Genomic DNA, 17,310 nt, shown 5'->3' with positions numbered 1-17,310 from the left:
GCAGAGGGCACCCTTTGCTCTATTATGCTGTTGACACTCTCGCCACCTCTGAGAAGGAATTCTGGACTTGGGTTTGTTTTTCTTGGTTACTCAGTGTTGACAATGGACACACATTCCAACTTGAGCTGACACACCCATTACTGCTTCATTGTCTCCCTCCCTTTTCCCACTGTCCTTTTTTTTCTAAGCTGGGCGATCTCATATTTGGAGAAACAGAGTAGAAAGGTGTGGTAGCTGGCAGCAGCCTCGCTGGAAGAATACCTGAGCAGAGGAACATATGTTTTCTGTAGAGTTTCCAGTGATTCAGAGCGAGCTAGAGTCCTGCTTCTCTATAGACCTCACTGCGTAGCTGAGATCTGTGCTGGGTGCGCCCCCCCAGTTGCATCACCCTAAGGGAAAACAGACAGGAAGCGATAAAATCCAGAGCATTCCTGCCCTTAGGCTCCATTCCTCATCAGTTTCTGCTGTCTGCGTGCCACAATAAATGTTACACAGCACATGTGGGGGTCAGAATGAGGGACACTTGAGAAGCATCTCTGGAGAGCACTGTTGGTAGATGTAATTCACAAACTCTCCCCAAAAGAAGAGCTGTCTCTGCAGCAGCTGGGAAATGCAGACAGCATGATGGCTAGAAGGGAGAAATCACTACAGAAAACGGAAGATTCTGCATACTTTCCTAGCAGACCTTTACAAAAAAGTGGGTATGAAAATTTTTTTTTTCCTTGGATCAGGCAGTTTTCTCTATTTATTCTAGATAAAATGCCTACTTCCGGTATCTGATTCTCTTTATTTTTGTTATTGTCATTTTGCTCTAGACTTTTCAGTCTGACCTGCTCCACCTACAAAGAGGGCTCCAGGATTCCCAAATAAGGCAACAGGTTCCTGCCTGTCACTGCCTGTGATCATGGCTGAGCTATGTGTCGGGGAACCAAGGAAACAGAAAAACCACAACCTTTTTTGGAAAGCCTCCTGCCTTTCTGCATGGAGAAATAGGAGGATTGCTTTGGTGATTCATCCCCTGAAGGCTGAGAGGAGGGTGAATTTTGCCTTACATGTCTTTCAACTTACAGGTTTAGCGGTGAACGCTGCCAGTCAGAGCAGGGCGTGAGTTCACCACCGTTCATTTAGAACATTTCCTTTAATTTGGAGAGACGCCACGTGAGAAACTCTCCCGTCAGCATTCTGCCCCGCAGGGCTGCCTGCTGTTCTCTTTCGCTTATTGACATCATCTCCTAACCAAAGATGAGTGTCCCAGGGCAGTGGCAATGTCCTAAATGAGAATCAACAACGATGCCACCTCCTACTGCCAAATGTTCTCCTCCAAGTGCTAGCCCTTCCTCAAAACACTAGCCCTTCCTCAAAACTCTTGCCCTAAACTTGTTCAGATGCCGAGGACAGTTGAAAAGTAGATCGGGCCCTGGTAGGAACTGTGGTGGCAGCGCGATCTATTTAGGGTCCATGTATGTACTGTCAACCCTTTAAGGTACAAGCAGGCTGACGCAATATATAAAGAATAATCCCATAATATATTAGGTGGGTTTTGGAGATCGCAGCTAAGATGAATTCTGGGCTCTGAGTGGATTGTTAAACATATGTTAGGCTTGCCCCAAACTTCTTCAACTCTTTCTTAAACCATATTTTTAACTTTGCTGCCAAGGACCAATTACTCAGAGGGCACCACTCTTATTCTCTCTTTCTCTCCCACAATTTTTCTTCTCACTAGATCATAATCAGTTTAAAGACAGGACTAGATTTATACTTCTTTGATTTCCATTCAGTGTTCAGCCCCTACAGATTATAGGTGCCTAACAATTTCTTCTAGTCCAAGGTAAAGAGAAGCATCTGATTCCAGTCTCAAGCCAAGGCTCTGTATACCAAAAAGTAAAAATTAAAGGTAAACAGCACTGCTGTCTGCAGTGGTGCTATCGTAGGCTCTGTTCCCCAGGGACTGAGATGCACCCCTGGTACTGGTCCCGGAGCAGAAGGAGGAGAAAAGAGAACAAAAGCAAGAGGAGATGCCATTCCCACTGTGGATGGGAGAATCATGGCTGACTCACCTGTCCCTCAGTGGACTGAGCCTCCCCAGTCCCTAAGAATCACTATCTGACCTTCAGAAGGGCGTGTATGTGTATGTGCGCGTGCATGTGTACATGTGTGCAGGTCCATCCAGCAGGAATCACTCACAGGAACCTAAAAGGCTGCAGGAAGAATGAGGGAGTCTCCTCTCTTCCACTGGGGGGGACCTCAGTGTTTTCAGACTAGTTCAGACTGTGGCTTCTCCATCCTGAATTTTTTCTGTGAATTCTTGTGTTCTGGGGTTGCCAGGGTAGAGGAAGGACCTGAGTGAGCATGGCTATTGTCAGTAAGGGAGAGAGGTTTTCCTAAAGAGACTAGAAATGCTAAGAATGGGCTCTGCCTTGAAGAGAGAGAAGGAAGGTCAGGATCTTGGCTCATAGTAACAACTCCTGCCGTTCATTAAGAGATTACCATCTGCCGAGCTCCGTGCTAAGTAAGCACTCTGGGGCTTGTCTACACTGCAGCCACGCTGCAAGGAAGATACTGCTACTGCCCCTGATTTACAGATGGGGAAGCTGACGCACAGAGAATGTAACTGACTTGCCCAAGGTCGCCCAGCACTGATGCGGATCCGGGCCCTGGCACGGTGCCCGCACTCACACGCGCCACTGCTGGGCTGCCCGCCTCTCACGCTCGGGGCACCTGGGGTGACAGTGCGACTTCACTCCTTACTGCGCTAGTAAACTCTGGGGACAGCCTGATGTCGAATCCCAGCTGAAGCTACTTCTCTGTTGCCACTTTTCTTCCTTGTCGTGAAGGCTGCCAGCACGCTCGCAGCCTTGTGTTAACACTGGGAGAGACTACGGACAGGGCCGGGGAGGAGAGCCTGGCTTTCCCTGACGCCAGCTGCCCTGGTGAGGGAAAACGCTGTCTTCCATTCTTGGTGCCGTAAAGGCAGAGCTGGGAGTGGTGTGGGGAAGTGACTGCGATGTGGGGGGACGCAGGAGTGGAGGGGAGGTGCTCTACCTAGAGAAAGGGGGCATGGGAGAAGGGGATTCATAAAAATGATCCTCACGGCTAATGAACACCAAGCATCTGAACAAGGACCTCGGCAGGAAACGGGACTTCTGTGCTAGCAAGAATAGTCTGGTTTCCTTGTCTGAAAGATAGACAGACAAGTAGACAGCAAGACAGATAAAAGTAAAAAGTGCTATTAAAACTCCCCTATGAGTTTTAAAACCAAGTAACCGTGATTTGGCAGCTCCAATCTGCAATTTCCATGTGTTGTGAAATTGCCAAAAAGCAGCAGGCATAGGTTTCACTTAATCCCCCTACCTCGTTTGCAATGTCAAGTGCATTTCTTAAATAGCTTCCTGCTTTAGCCATTACAATTCAGTGCTCTGCAAAGCGGCTGTCGTAGTCCATCTGGGCTGCTTTAACAAAAATACTACAGACCGGGTGGTTCAAACAACAGATACTATTCCTTGTAGTTCTGGACAAGTCCAAGATCACAATGCTGGCAGATTCGTGTCTGGTGAGGACCATCTTCCTAGTTCAGAGATGGCTGTCTTCTCACTGTGCCCTCACATGGTGGAAGGAACAAGAGAGCTCTCTGGGCACTGATCCCATTCATAATGGTGCCACCGTCCTAACCTAATCCCCCCAAAGCCCCTACTTCCTAATGTCACCACATTGGGGGTTAGGATTTCAACATATGAATTTGGGGGGATGCACACATTCAGCCTACAGCAGGGGCACTGAAGGGTTGGAGGGCGCTGGCTGAGGGAGGTTGGGATGTGGGTTCATATGCGGAGAAGAGAGGCCAGCGGATGCCACAGGAGCTGGGGAGCTGTCCACACATCTTGGGACTTGTACTTTCATAGGCCCCCTCCCTTGGTTTGGGTTTTGTCAGAAGCAGATCCTGAGACGTGGATTTAAGTGCAAGTAACTTGGGAGGGGATAACCCCAGGAAACACTGAGTTAGGAGTAGGGAAGTGAGACAGGTAAGGGAAGGAAGCCAAGAAAAACAGCTTTATCCAGCTGGGTCCGTGGTGGGCAACACGAGCTCCATCTTACTGGGGAACCGGGTGCCAGTGCAGAACGTGTGTCTCAGCCTTCTCCCTCCTAGAGGTTCTGGGAGGTTGGTCCGTGCCAAGGGCTTCTGCTGGAGTGAGGGTGTCTCTCTGGCACCTAGAGCCTGCTGTGAGGTTTGGGCCACCAAAGACAGCCAGTGGGCCAAGGGCTGAGATGCTAGCCTTTGGAAGTCAGGCCAGAGTGCACTGGGGTATGGGTTGGGCCCCAGCTTCACCTTGTGCATCCTCCTCAGCCCTGCGACCAGGAACCCTTGCGTCCGCCATCGTCTCAGCGCAGGCCTGGAAGAGGCTGGCTGTACCAGGCGCTCACCCCTTGCTGCGACCCACTCCCGCCATGGCGCACTGAAACAGCGGCGCCCGCAGTCACGTGCTCCCCAGGCTAGCCAAGAAAGGCTGTTTCCTCAAGTTTCCCAGACGGTGTAAAAATAACTCTTTTCTTTTAGCTGGAGTATTAGCTTGGGACTAGGATGAATAGACTTCGGAGAGTTGGGCTCAGAGCCTATCACCCATGAAATCACAGTTCCAATCTAAGTGTGCTTTCGGAATTCTTAAAACATTAACACGAGTTTTGGAACAGAATCTCTTTGAGAGCTGGGTGTGGCCTTGCTTCTGCCTGTGCTCTGGGGGATGTGCGTCCAGGATGTCCTCTTTATTATTACGGTGGCCCTTTGGTTGTCTGTGTTTGGATAAACGGAGCGGAGCACCGGATAGAATGCTTTAGAATTCGAAGCATCTGTTCCAAGATTTTCTGGCGGAGGAGAGTACCTGGTCTCTGCCATCTATTCAGGGGAGCCATCTTGCCATCCCAAAGTGCTGAATGTTCTTAGAGCATCCTGGACAGAGGGCCAAGCTTCTCGTTAATCTGGGTCCTGTGATTGTTGGGCAGTGGTGATTTATTGTGGGTGTGTGTCTTCCTGCCCAGGCAAAAGGACAGTTGCAACCGAGCTGTTGGGTTCACTTATTTGGTTCTTTCTTGGTATTATCAACAGGGCAGGTGCCTTATAGAACAGATACATAACCTCAAGTGGCAGACTGGAGGTGAAGGAGGCACAAAAATTATGTGACGGATGCTGCAAAGTCAAATGGACTGGACGATTATGTAAGAACTGGGGCCTAAGCACACCCATGAACTCTCAGCCCCCTTCTGATGTGCCACGTCCTGGAACTTCGAATAAGTAAACAAAGGAAAGTATAGACCAAGCCACGGTCAGACCCGACTGTAGAGCGACAGACCAAAGGCGGGAATGCAGCTGCCCAGGAAATCTGTTTCCCTCTCCACTCCGGTTCATTTAATGTAATTCCTAGTCACTCTTGTGAGATCATTTTAAAAATTGAAGTTCTGCCAGGCACTGGCAGGCTACTTGTTGACAAGCTAAAACTGTTAGACGCTGATTGTTCCAACGAAGAGGAGAAAACCAACAGAGGCGTCTAGCCTGCGTGGCAAATGCAACCTTCCTGGCGTAGTCCTCTTTCTATTATCATTCTTGCTCACCAATTCCAAGATTTGATGGGTAAAATTCATTTTTAGGACAGGAAGGAGTCTTCCGGTGTGCTCCAGAATGTTCTATAACAGGGGTTGGCAAACTTATTCAGTAAATATTGTGGGCTTTGTCGGGCGCAGTCTGTGCCAAGCACTCAGCTCTGCCATCCTAGCGTGATGCAGACACAGACGATACATAAACAAGTCAGCACGCCTGGGTTCCACTGAAACTTTATTTACCAAAGTAGGACTGAGTCCGCCTGCGGTTTGCCCACCCCTTCTTTTTATCTTGAACTGAATGATGGTTTCGTAATTGCAGTTGGCCCTCCAAATCCACAGGGTCCACATCCACAAATTCAACCAACTGCAGGTGGGAAAAAAAAAAAATTCCAGAAAGTTTCAAAAAGCAACACTTGAATTTGCTGAGTGATGGCCACTAATTATGTAGCATTTACGTTGGGTTTATAACCATTTACATCACATTTACATTATAGTTGGTGTAAGTAATAATCTAGAGATGATTTAAAGTATACAGGAATGTGCAGAGGTTATACAGAAATATTCTGCCATTTCACACAAGGGCCTTGAGCATCCAGAGATTTTGGTAACTGCAGAGGGTCCTGAAACCAGTCCCCCACGGGTACCACGGGAGGACTGTATATGCACATGGAAAATTTTACCAAGCTATGGTACACTTAAGATTTTGTGCATTTAAATGAATGATATGCCTCTTTCTAAAAAATCAGAAAAAAACTTTCTTTTTAAAAAAATTAAATAATGTTTTTAATGGAGGTACTGGGGATTGAACCCAGGACCATGTGCATGCTAAGCAAGCGCTCTACCCCTGAGCTCTACCCTTCCCTCCAAACTTTCTTTAATAGGCATAGTGTCACAGATTCTCTGCTGAATCCTTTTAAACCGCCTGCGGTGTCTGCCACAGATAGGCTGCTGATGCAGCAGCTTGCCACAGGAAGCCTCACGACCGTGGCCGAGACAGTTGATTTCTCTCTCTGGCACAATGGCTCCACAACATCAGGATGCAGCCTCCTTCTCCCGGTTGCTGTGACCTTAGTTTGTCACCTGTGCCTGCATGCGAGAGGGAAAGGGTAGGGCACAGCCTTTCTCTTTTAAGGCCCATCGTTTCTTCTCTCGACCCACTGCCAGAATTTAGCCACGTGGCCATGTCCAGCTCTGAAGAAATCTGGATGTTTAGTCTTTATTCTGAGCAGCCGTGAATCAAATAAAGACTGGGCATTGTTATTCTGGAAGAAAGGAATAACACATATTGGACGTCCACTAGCAATGTGATCGTTGTCTGCCAGGGAGTATGGTGTCCATTTCCCCATGGCGTTCAAAAGCAGTTATCTGGGTGTCTGCTGTATACGCCAGTGACAAGTTTGGGCTTATAGATAAATGGCTGCTTTCCAGATTCTAAATCAGAGGCACTAGAGAAGATAAATAATACCATGCCTATATTTATTCTGCCACCTGTAATTATATTTACATGTAAGTACAATATTATTAAAATTTGACATCCCTCAAAATGAAACAGAGCCTGTTCGATGGGGGTGGGGGAGTTTTTCCAACAGGTTGAATAACTACTGGTGTGTGGGTGGCCGCCCACTCTAATGAATCTTCAAGCCACATTAGTAATGAGAGCGTTTTACTCCAATCCCTGGGCAAGCGCTGGCCGCCTCATGATCACGGTGAACTACCCACTCTATGGAAAAGCAGATGGAGGCCTGGAGGGCACAGTGGTGACACCTTTGAGCAGGACTTTAGCCACTCTGCAGCCTGGAGGCCTGGCTTGGTGGAAGCCAGCAAGTGGTGGGAGCAGCCCTGGGCTGCTAGGGCATAGAGCTGGGCTCCAGGCCTCAAGATGCTGGTAACCACAGTGTGGTCACCACCAAACTGCTTTACCTCTCTGAGTCTCTATTTCTCATCTGTTATATGCTGATTATTCCCACATTCTTCTCTCAAGTCCTGGCTGGGCGCATCCTGAACTTAACATTCATAGCTGAAGTTATTTTTGGATTTCTCCCCTTGGAGTCTTGCAAGCTGCTCTAACTCCACTTGTCAAAACAGAACTTACTACGCACCTTCCAAATTGGCTCTGGTCTAGTGCCCATTCCAACTCATTATTCTGAAATGCACGCAGTTAGACTGCTTGAAATGTCTCTGTGCCTGGCTTTTGCTGTTGCCTCTGCCTGGATATTATTTTCTTCCTACTTTTCAGGATAAGTTCTTTCTTCTGAATAGAAATCACCACTGCCACGAAATCTTCCTTGATAGCCTTTCTTCCTCTCCTCAGGCTAAGGGCCCCTTCTCTTGTAAGCAGCTTTGGGCAGGAAAAGAGCTCTCTACAGGAGGCCCCTTATGTCTTGTCATTCACTTTAAACCAGGCACCTCCGAGTTCCACTAATGTCCAGTCCAAGCACACTTTTCAAATATTGATCACACAATCCCTTGCTTAACCTGTTTCTTCTTTTCATAAATCAGAGAAGTAGAAATGGAGAATAAGTCATTCACAGATGACCAGATCTCCTCCCTAGCTTTCCCTTCGGTCATCTTGGGAACAAAACGTGTGAACAAGGTAGCAATCTAAGGAAAGATCACAAGACGTCGACAAGCGCGGTGGGGATGGCGCCGACTCAGACCCTGTCTCCATGATTAGCTGAGATTACTTCCCTTTTTCCTTTAAAACTTTCATGGCGGAGCAGAATCTTCGGAGTTGGTTTTTGCAGACACTGAGCCCATCATCTCCCCAGACTGCCGGCATTCTGATTAAAGGCAACTTTCCTTTCTACCAAATTTCCCTCTCTCAAGTACTGATTTTGGAGTGGCAAGCAGCCAGAGCTGAGCCCAGTAACACTCTTGCTCCCCAGCTCTCCCAGACACGCTGCGCTGGCCTCGTGGTGTGGACACCGTGCCTCCCTCTGTCTCTTCCTCTCAGGGAGCAACTTAAATAGTCCCTTTTTTTTTTTTTTTTGAGTTATTGTCAGTTTACAATGTTGTGTCAATTTCTGGTGTGCAGTACAATTCTTCAGTCATACATGCATGTACATATATTCATTTTCATATTCTTTTTCTTAATTCCCATTGTACCTCTGGTGCTGGGCACTGTACCTGGCACATGATAGGTGACTATGAACGCTGGGTAATTGCTCTTGAGTAATCTGGGGATACTAGGAAAGCTGGTGACTTGCCAGGGTCCCTTTCCATCGTAAAATGTTACGACGCCCAGGGTTGAATGTCTGAAATATTGTTGGAAGTCCAGTGGTGAAAGAAGTTGGGCTTTTTATCATAAGGAAAAGCAATCATGATGAGGTGGGAAGACATGCAAATTCATTCCCTAAACTCGTGAACATCTGCTCTGTGCCAGGCAGTGTAGCGAGCCCTAGGAACACTGCAGTGAACAGGGCAGTGTTCCCGTGGCGGGGACAGACACCAACCAACAGATGAAGAAACAGAACGTCAGGTCCTCTGAGGCACCAGAAAGTGGGGTCAGGGGATGGAGTGTGTAACGGGGCATGTTACTTATCTTTGTAAACCTTGGTGTACTCATCTGTCAACTGGTGATAGAGACATCTTCCACTCAATTTTGTTGTGAAAATTAAATGAGGATTATTTTAAATGCAAAGTGCTTCATAAATCACGGGTAATGTAGTCAGGTTGTTTAAGGTCCACGAGGCCATATAAGGGAGAATACAGATTCACAGTTGAGTAATTAAACAGCCTTTGGTTGGGCCAGTACAGATCTTGCAGCCATTTTGAGCATAAATAGTGTTAAAATAAGATTTGTTTATGGAGTTAACCTGCCATTACTCCTTTGGGATCAACAGGTGGTATGATTGTACAGTTGGTGAAGAAATAAAAGCACAGAACTGCTCATTGCTTTATTGGAAAGATCTTGCCAGCAGCAGATCTGGCATTAGAATTTTAAGAACTGGGTGTGTTTCCCTGACTCTGTTCCACTGCATCCTTGCTGACATGGCAGTTACATTTCACCCTTTTTTGTTTCATAGCACTAGCCCTTCTGTCTTCGGAACTTACTTAGGATCTCTAAACTTTTGGGATGTCCAGGCATCAAAGCTGAATCTATCAAAGGCAGCCCAGGACCTCTAGAGGCCTGACCCTAACTATCAGAATCATCCTATCAGTGACAGAGGGAAGGACACACGCACACCCATTCAGTCTTTGACCATCCTCATGCCTTCAGCCAAGAAGAAACTGAGAAGGCTGCCTGGGGGATCTGAACAATTGTCCATAACAAACTGGATGGAGATCACCTCCAATGGGGCTCCTGACAACTGGGAATAAATCCAGCTGCTGACTCAGATGGGAAGGCTGCCGGGTGTGTGAATGGTCAGGCATCATTCTTGTCAGCTTCAAAAGATGAATTGCTCTAAGCGGTCTGGCTCTCCTGTGAGGTGTCCACTCAGGCGGTCCCCCAGTGCCCCATTCTGATCTCTGCTCTCCATTCTCACACCCCTACGCTGACTGTGGTGTCTTTCTCTGGGATCGATTTCATTAGAAGGAGGAAGGAGAAGACAGGGAGGAAAAGGAAGAAAACCCTGCACACAGGCATATTCTATGTTCTTTTAAAAATTTTTAAAAAATTGAAGTATAGTCAGTTTATGATGTGTTAATTTCTGGTGTACAGCACAGTGAGATATATATACATATATATGTATATATATCTTTTTGATATTCTATTTCATTATAGGCTATTACAAGCTATTGAACATAGTTCCCTTTGCTGTACAGTAGGACTTCGCTATTTATCTATTTTATATATAGTAGTTAGTATCTGAAAATCCTAAACTCCCAGTTTATCCCTCCACTCACTGCTTTCCCCCTAGTAACCACAAGTTTGTTTTCTATGTCTGTGAGTTTGTTTCTGTTTACTAAATAAGTTCATTTCTGTCATTTTTTTAGATTTCACATGTTAAGTGTTATCAGTATGGCATCTGTGTTTCTCTTTCTGGCTGACTTCACTCAGAATAACAATCTCCAGGTACATCCATATTGCTGCAAATGGCATTTTATTCCTTTTCATGGCTGAGTAGTATCCCATTGTATATATGTAGCACATCTTCATCCAGTCATCTGTCAATGGACATTTAGGTTGTTTCCATGTCTTGGCTATGTTCATTTTAAAAGAAGAGGAGAGTATGTCTGCATTTCTGGCTTCAGATCTGTCCTATCAATTACCAGTGAAACTTCACATCATTAAATTCTTTGATTCTTTCCCAAGCTCACTCAAGTGATGCTGGCGGGACTAAGTTCCTCACAGGTTGCTGGACTGAGGGCCTTGGTTCCTCACTGGCTGTTGGCTGGATCCTCCTTCAGTTCTCTGCCATGTCAGCCTCTCCCCAGGGCATCTCACAACATGACAACTGGCTTCCATCAGACTGAGCCAGTGAAAGAGGAAGAGCAGGAAAGCAAGATGGAAGCCACAGTCTTTTTTGTAACCTAATCTCAGTAGTCACGACTCATTATTTCTGCTGTATCCTTCTAGTTAGAAGCTGCTTAGTCAGAAGTCATTCGGTCCAGCTCACCTTTAAGGAGAGGGCATTGCATAAGGGCATGAATGCCAGGAGGCCCCCCTACAGGCAGTGTACCACTGATGGCAGTGTTTTGTTTTTTTTTAATACTGAGTTTTTTTAAGAGCAGTCTTAGGGTCACAGCAAAATTAAGAGGAAGGTAGATTTCCCATATGCCCCTTGTCCCCTATTGTTCTGTTTTGTTTTATTTTATTTTACATAAATTGTTTTCAGTGAGAGCTCTGCAGCCCATGTAACCCTGTCCCTGACCTCCTTCAGGGCCTCCAACAATGATCCGGAAATCTAAACTTAGGAAGGCCAATTGTTTGCTGTGATAAACTGTTCAGCTATTGCCCAACTGGTTTTGAACCATTTAACCTCAAGGCAGCTGCCTCTCCACTATCCCACTCAAATATTCACTAAAGTAACTTAATATCAGGACAGAGCAAATAACTTATATTTCCCAAGTGCTGAAGAGAGTGAAAAATACTCTAACACTGCCGAATTCAGAAAAGCTCAGGGTAGAAAGGGGATATTATAATGTTATTGTTTAAAGAAACTGAATATGAGAGAGGTTAAATAGAGGGTGAGAACCTTTTTTGTAATCCCCAAAGCTGTGGTCCAGGGGGGAGGGTGTAGCTCAGTGGTCGAGTGTGTGCTTAGCACGCACGAGGTCCTGGGTTCAATGCCCAGTACCTCCATTAAAAAATAGAAATCTAACTAAATAAACCAAAGCTGTGGTCTTCCTGTTATGTTGTGATTTCATATAGAATTTCAGGTCAGTTTAGGCCTGAAGTCCAAGGCCTGGGTGCTACGTGGCCGCTTCTCAACCTGGTTCCTCTGTGGCTAATGTTCTCTGCCTGGAGGGGAAGACGTTAGTCGGAAGTTACCTGGACGATACTGCGGTCTGAATCCAGCCTGTCAAGGCTAATTTTGATCAAAGCTCTCTCAGCTCTTCCCTCCACCAACACTCAGCTTTGTGCCACCTGCAAATTGTGTAAACAAGTTAGGAGATCCCAGTTAGGAGTGGATCTCATTTAAAGCTTCAGGGGAAGCTTGAAGAACAGATCATGGAAAAACAGGTGGTTAAACATGGGGGATTGTATTTTGCTTCCTAAGGCGTAGAGATACGGATTTACATTTGAGGGAAACATCCCTTTGCTTTGGAGAAAAAATATTACTATGGGCCTTTCAGTTATGCAATTGTGAAGCAAGTGGTACCTACTGTTACTGGGGAAGGCTAGAACACGATCGAGGAAGTAGATTTTACTGGGGATCCCCGGACTCCTGTGTGACTGTGTAAGTGGCATGCATTTTTGGCCACATAAACTGTGCATCGTTCAGCTGAGCTAGTACTCTGCAGACTTCACAGTTTTGAGGGAGTGAGCTGTGAGTTTTCTCAGCAAATTTAACTGTAAGTTAGTGTTTGTTTGGCAGGAGTCACATGTGTTCTTGGTCTAGTTCACAGGAGACCCAGAGCTGAGAACCTGAGAAGTGAAGGAGGAAGGCCTGAGTTCCAGCTCTGCCCGGACCGTCACCATCGTTTAGTTTTGAATCATCCTGACTTTGGGAAATGTAGAACTGGACTATTTCCTTCTGATGATTTTGAGGACCCATGTTTCTAGAAGAGGATGGTCCTGCTGTATTTCATCATGGATAGAGTTTAATTTTAAAACAGAAATGAAGGATGGGGGAAGAAGACCTTGACCTTGGATGATGGAAAATATCCCCTTCCATCTCAGCGCCCAGCGGGGTAAACGGTTCTCTGTATTCCTCTGTGCATCACCTGCTCCCTGACACTGAGACTGTGTCTGCATTGCTTATCACTGTATCCCCACGCCTAGCATGATGCCTAGCACGCTGCAAGCAGTAAATATGTATTTGCTGAATGGGTGAATGACAGAATGAATGAATGCTAACAATGTTGACCAGCATGCAGCTAAAGATACACCCTTAAAGTAATTATACTTAAAGTTACAAGACTTCTTCCTTACCCTCATTATGTTTAAGACACAAAGTTTTATAGGAAAAACAAAAATAAATGGATCAACTTGTTACCCAGCTTTTACCGAACCACCATTTGGGGGTCCTATTTATAGTGTGTTCTCTGTAGCTGGGTGGAAATGGGTTGGTTTTACTTTTCAGGACATGGGGACAAGCTTTGAAAGGTGGATACCATGATTCATTAAAACAAAAACAAAAGCAAATTCAGTCTTCAAATCATCTTCAATCCTTCATCATAACAAAGAGTTTGCATTGAATGCTGGATCTTGAAACAAAAGTTTGCACAGAGGTCAATGGTCCCTCCACCCAAGTCGGTTTCCTTCCAGAAGTGGGCAGATTGTCAGACCCCCAGAGGGAGGCTGGATCCCTGCAGAAGTGGCTTTGAGGAGAGTCATTCTTCTGGAAAGTACATCATGTCTGTTTCTGGTTTAGCTTTTCAGTTCCCTGGAGTCATTCTTTTGAACAGAGGGAGCAAAGCCTCGCTAAATAATACTACAGCTCAGTCAAACCCCAGAGCTGAGTCCCCATTTCAAATGGTTTAAATGCACTGAACTCTCCAAGCTCTTGGGAACTTTCCCCTGGTTCACTGTGGAGGGTGGGTCTCTGAGTCCCAGGAGACTTCCCACATTCCACTGTGAAACAGCTGTTTCCAGAAGCCTGTTGTCCTCACACCCACACGAGACTGGAAATAGCAGCGTGTCCCTCCCCATACAGTCTGTGCTTTCAAAGGCACAGTTTGCTCAGTCCTGCCTTTCCGTCTCTTTCATTTTCCTTTTTGGTAAACAAGGAATCAGGCTATTCTGCTTAGTTCGTTAAAAGTTATTTTCAAAACACTTCAACCCTGGGAAGCAATGGAATATATAAACGCAGTGGACGTAAATTAGGGAAACGACCACCTTTCGATGCCTGCTTTTCAGGAAAGCGTTGGCTCCCCCCGCATAAAGGAGACTGCTGTGTTGAAGGATTCTGCTCTGGAGACACAAGGCCTTATTTATGAAGATCTGTGGAAGAATAACCTTCCTGCCGCAAAGCAGGGTCTGCTTTGGACACTGGCTTTTCAAATTTTTTGGCCGATCCTTTCTAATTTTTAGTTTTCTTTAAAAATTGAGGTGAAATTCACATCACATGAAATTAACCATTTTTAAAGGGAACAATTCAGTGGCATTTAGTACATGGGCAGTGTTGTGCAATCACCACCTCTGTCTAGTTCCCAAATGTTTTCATCATCCCCCAAGAAATGCCCGTAGCCAGGAAGCAGTCACTTCCTATCCCCCAAGCAGCCACCACTCTGTTCTCTTCCTCTGTAGATTTACCTATTCTGGATGCTGCGTATAAAGAGAATCATATACTGTGTAGTCTTTTAGGTCTAGCTTCCTTCACTCAGCATTATGTTTTCAAGGTTCATCCACAATGTAGCACGTATCAGCACTTCCTTCCTTCCCATGGCTGAATAATATTCATTAGTTGTGAACACTGGTGTACAAGTATTTGTTGAAGTCTCTGCTTCCATTTTCTTGGGAGTGGAATTCCTGGATGTTTTGATAATCCTATGTTTAACTTTTTGAGGAACTACCACACTGTTTTCCACAGTGGCTGCATCATTTGCCATTCCTACAAGCAAGGCACGATGGTTCCAATTTCTCCATAGCCTTACCACCACTTGTTATTTTCCACTTTTTTAATTTGGTCTTTTTTTTAATTGAAGTATAGTCGATTTTCAATGTTGTGTTCATTTCTGGTGTTACAAGGTATTGAATAAAGTTCCCTGTGCTAGCCCTGTCGTTTATCTATTTTATATATAGCAGTAGTATCTGCATCCACTCTTTTGATTATAGTCATCCTTGGGTGTTTGAAGTGACAGCTCACTGTGGTTTTCATTTGCATTTCTCTAATGGCTAATGATGTTGAGCATCTCTTCAGGTACTTGTTAGCTATTTGCATATCTTCTTAGGAAAAATATCAATTCAAGTCCTTTGCCTATTTTTAAAATTGGGTTGTCTGTCTTTCTTTGTTGAGTTGCAAGAGTTCTTTATATATTCTGGACATCAGCCCCTTATCAGACACGTGATTTGCAAATATTTTATTCCTTTTTGTAGGTTGTCTTTTCATTTTCTTGATAATGTCCTTTGATGCACTAAAGGTTTTAATCTTGATGAAGTCCAATTCACTGACCCCTTCTTTCACAAAGGCATGGAGATATGGAGGGAGGAGGGCTAGTCATTCCTGGGCCTAGCTGACCAGCTGTCTAATTTGAGCCCTAGAATATTGTTGGAACGTGCCTGTTCTGGCTATAAAATTATACTCACATGTTTCATTTGAAGATGAATTTTATTTAAAACCATCATGGTTTTGTTTTACTTGTTTATACATTGTTTTATGTTAGCAAAATCTATTATGAATCTAGAGTTTCTTGGCTGGAATATGTTGTTTACCACTGAGGCTTAGAATCTGTGGTTGTTTAAGAAAAAGATGGGGCTGACACCACCCAGTACTGTGTCTCCAGCTCAGACCTCCCTTCTGGACTCTGGACTCCAACGGCCTACATGACATCTCCCCATGGGTATCTAATAGGCAGCACAAAGGTGGAACATTCCAGAGCAAACCCTTGTTTCCTACCCCACCCTTTACACGTTCGGCCCCCTCAGTTTTCTACATGTCAGCAAATGGCAGCTTCCTTCTTCCGGTAGCTCACACTCAAAGCACTGGATTTATCCTTGATTCTCTCTTTCTGTCACATCCTATAGCAAGATCATTAACAAATTCTGTTCACTCGACCTTCAAAATATGGATATATCTGGAGTTGGACACTTCACCTCCAGGCCTAATAACCATCTTAAGTCACATCTCATTAGCCTAGATTCCTGTCTCCTCAATGGTCTCCCTGTTTCCATCTTTCCCCTCCACAGTGCAGTCTCCACGTCGAGCCAGAGGCATCCTTTCAAAAAGAACTCCTGTCAGCTCATGTCATCCCTGTGCTCAGGCCCCTTTCCCCCAGCTCCCTCTGCTCCAGCCCTGGACCGTCCTGCCATTTCCTGAGCACTCCGCTCGCTGGGTACCAATGTCCCTCCTGCCGGGAGCACTGTCCCTCCACGCGGCAGTACAGCTCACCCCTCGTGGCCCTCGAGACTCTGCTCAGAGTCCCCTGTATCTGAGAGTCAGCTTACATCCTTAGAGAAGACAGCAACTCCTCCCCACGCTGCCCACCCGAGCGGCCTGCCCCAGCCCAACCTGCCCTTCTTACCCTGCTTTCTTTCTCTTCATTGCGCGTCGCAAGTAGCTGTGTCTACATAGCACACCAGATGTTTACTGTTTGGCACATTTGTTTCCTCTAACACACACACAAGTGCATACGCGCACACACGTTGAGATCCAACTGAATGGCTGAATAAAGAAAAATTTCCACTCCACGCACGTTGTGTGGCTTTCCTGCCTCAATATACAGACTAAAGAGACAGGAGGTCTAATTGTTTCCTGAGAACCTTAAGGTCAGCACTGCAGTGCTTTCTCTGAATTACCAAGTTGATTCATTTTTAATCAGGGGTGTCTCCACTCACGCGATGTGCATTGTGCTCCTAATTCGCTCATCAGGGGTTACCCAAGTCTGCACTCATACAATAGACCACACCGCTTTGAAGACACCATGATGGATTTCTGCGTGGAGTCCCCGAGGATTAAAGCAGAGCCCTGGAGCTTATGAGGAGCGCCCCGCGCTCCTGACCTGTCAGGACCTGTGAGGTCCCTGAGTCAGCTTGGCGATTAATGACCCCAATGCACAAGATTCCAGGAACTGCGATCGCATCACATGTCAGAGAGCGTCCAACAAGAAATCAATGACTCTTTCTGTTTCCTCTTTTTATAAAAAACTCAAACTAGTGCTTTCAGGTGTTGCTGCTTTTCTCTGACCCTTTTCAGTTGGGGACAAAGAGTCTGGTAGTCATGACGGGGATCATCAAAATGTTCTGGGTAGAATGCTCAAAGAAGGCCAGCTGGAAGCACTGGAGAGACCTGAGTGCACTGTACCCATTTAACAGGTTAAGAAACTAAGACCTGCAAGTCAAGTAGTTTGCTTGGGGTCCCAAAGGTAAATACTGGTGTAATGGCAGAGGAGCTCAGGGCTGGAAGTGACCGTTAAGGTCTCTTAAAACTTTGTATCTGGGGGAACTAAGGACAC

General features: G+C 45.8%; 1 long non-coding RNA gene across 1 annotated transcript; it reads left to right on the top strand.

Moving 5' to 3' along the window:
* The first annotated feature begins 533 nt into the window (after positions 1-533).
* Positions 534-13,836, top strand: LOC123620027 (uncharacterized). Its single transcript, XR_006728735.2, has 3 exons — positions 534-701; positions 816-1,036; positions 12,597-13,836. It is a non-coding gene; the product is annotated as an uncharacterized LOC123620027 (long non-coding RNA).
* The last annotated feature ends 3,474 nt before the right edge of the window (positions 13,837-17,310 follow it).

The sequence above is a fragment of the Camelus bactrianus genome, chromosome X (assembly GCF_048773025.1).
Source record: "Camelus bactrianus isolate YW-2024 breed Bactrian camel chromosome X, ASM4877302v1, whole genome shotgun sequence".
Classification (NCBI taxonomy): Eukaryota; Metazoa; Chordata; class Mammalia; order Artiodactyla; family Camelidae; genus Camelus; species Camelus bactrianus.
The sequence above is the reverse complement of the archived record's forward strand: the minus strand, read 5'-3'. Positions and strand labels throughout refer to the sequence as shown.